The following is a 2,448-nucleotide window of genomic DNA, read 5'->3' on the forward strand; positions in this document are numbered from 1 at the left end:
CGCGAGTCACTAAAAGTGCCGTCGTGGTCAATAGTATGTACACGCTAGGGGCACGCATGGAGGGACTTAAAAGTGAATACAAACGTTTCTCGGGATATCTCCAAAAATGAAATTTTCAGGTGAAGAAAATTTGAATAAAACATCAATCTTAAATGTACGGTTGAGACGTGCGCGTTTTGATACGCTTGACCCTTTTTAGTGCATCATATTAAAGAGTCGTTGAGTATCTATGAAACATATAAATATACACGATGATTCACGAAAAAATATGTTTACGATATTCGTGGAAGATGGACACATTGAGCTTCTGACGGCTCAAAAACCTGATCGGAATCGTGCTTTTCAGAAAATAAATGTATGCTATCAGCTTCTTAAAGTGAGGGTCTTTGTTAAACGAGCGTGTAGCATTTAGTGTCGTACTGGCCTTAAAACTATTAGATCCATCCATCAAAGTGTCAAAAGTATGCGGTGTTTATGTCCTCGAGCGATAACTAAAAACAATGATTCTTCTTTTTTCAATCAAAAAAGGTTCATAGTAGCAAAGGTAGGCCTTTGTACATGATAGATACTGTTTTTGTTCTTCGCTGATTCCCTTATCGAGACTCGTTCATACTGAAATCAAGAGAAATGTATCCGGGAAAAAGGGACAAAAACATAAAAGGATCCTATACATATACAAAAAGAACATACTCCCATTTAGATATTCAGCACTTCTATCTGGGAAAGATTGCGTCCAGTCAACCCTTCGATTAGATTGTTGTCTACTGCACGTGCACTTAGATAATTTGCATGTAGATAGATGATCTCGATGCCTTGTTCATAGTTACAGAAAGAGAAAGCGCTTAGGAGAATGTATGACTAGACTACGAAAGATAACATTGCATTTGACAATTTAAATACAATGTAGGACATCAAATAAATCAGATCTTTCGCTTTGTATATAGCATTTAAAAAGGAACGATTGCCAACCCGCTCTTACCATCCGTAACCAACATTTTGCCTTTAGGTATTAGTCGCTAAATCTATGAAGTGCGAGCTGAGCATTTAATGGGATCTTCATGCCCATAAAAAACAAGGTGCTGTAGTGTATCAAAGCATCATGGAAATCTAGCTGCTTTGATCAGCGAAACGCTCTTCGAGCTCGCGTTTTGGTCCCACAAGAGATCTCAATGGATCAGTACTACGCTCGACTTCGAGCTCAAAAATGTGGCGCTTCTATAACCGGAATATGGACTATTCCTGTGGCCCCTGGCGAAGCCGCTGCAAATGATGAGGAGCTCTCTGAGCGATAAATACCAATACACCGGAAACTTTCTCGCGGTCTACCTTATAGCGAAATCACAAGAAAGTAGACGTGCGCGTACAGCACCATCTTAGATTTAACTTTGCCAAACTCAAGGTGCAACGCCGACTCCTGCGTATTTTCGCCCTTCGACACATGTAATAATCCACGCTTTCGAGAGCTGCCGTTCACACAAGTGAGTCTAAAACCACAGCAGCTCAGGCTCAGCTCATGGCTTCTGGCTTCTGGCTTCCCGGGCTACTGCCAAAAAGTGCAGGCGCACAACGACGATGAGCATCATGATCCTTCTGATCATAAGCGTCCAGGACGTCTGAGCTGTCTTGCCAAAGTGGTACCTCAAACTCTCACGAGCTCTCAGAGTTTGGGTATCCCCGCCACTTCACATAATATTGGGCTCGGCCCTGTCAACGACGTCAACCGACAAGGCGGCCCACGTGGTAGTGGATGCCACCATTGTCATCAAGAGTCGGCGGCGTGCGATGACGACTTGGTCGATCGCCGTCCGACGACTCGTGATTTCCGTCTAGTGTTAGAGAACAAAGTTGTCGTCATCGTCATTCCGCTGAGCATCTTTCTGAAGACACCTACCGCTATGCGAAAGACCTTAATAGCCTAGAGCACCTTGTACCCCGACTGCCTCACGTTGAGGATTATCGCGCTCTGTTGGAGCGGCTCTTAGCCGTCTAGCAGACAAATACGTCACTTCGTGCGACGATGGAGCGCCTTGCGAAGGTTGTCGCAATCCGTGTCCAAAAACAATTGCTGTTTCAACTTCTGGGTGGCCGAGGGCCTTTGGGCGCCGCCCCGGCCCCAACGCTTCTGCATTCATTTACACGAGTCCCAGTACGTCTTAGGCAAGCCCACGTAAAACATTGAATCCTTCTCGGAAGGTTCAGCGTATACGCAAGGCCTCTGTTGGCCATTACCTTGAAATGTCCAACAAACCGTCGACGGAGCCTTGTCTTAAAGACAGCGGAGACCGCATTTTTTAGCATTTAATCAACCAGGTCTTTGATCTCAAAGTCCTCTGCATTTCTTCTGCTACTTCAGTCTGTATATTTTTTCTGCATGTCTTGGCTTTCAGCCATCGCATGTCGAACGTATCGTAGAACACTAAGTCTGGTAGACAGGTAGTCATTGACTTC

Source organism: Plasmopara halstedii, assembly GCF_900000015.1.
Source record: "Plasmopara halstedii genome assembly, contig: Scaffold_816, whole genome shotgun sequence".
Classification (NCBI taxonomy): domain Eukaryota; phylum Oomycota; class Peronosporomycetes; order Peronosporales; family Peronosporaceae; genus Plasmopara; species Plasmopara halstedii.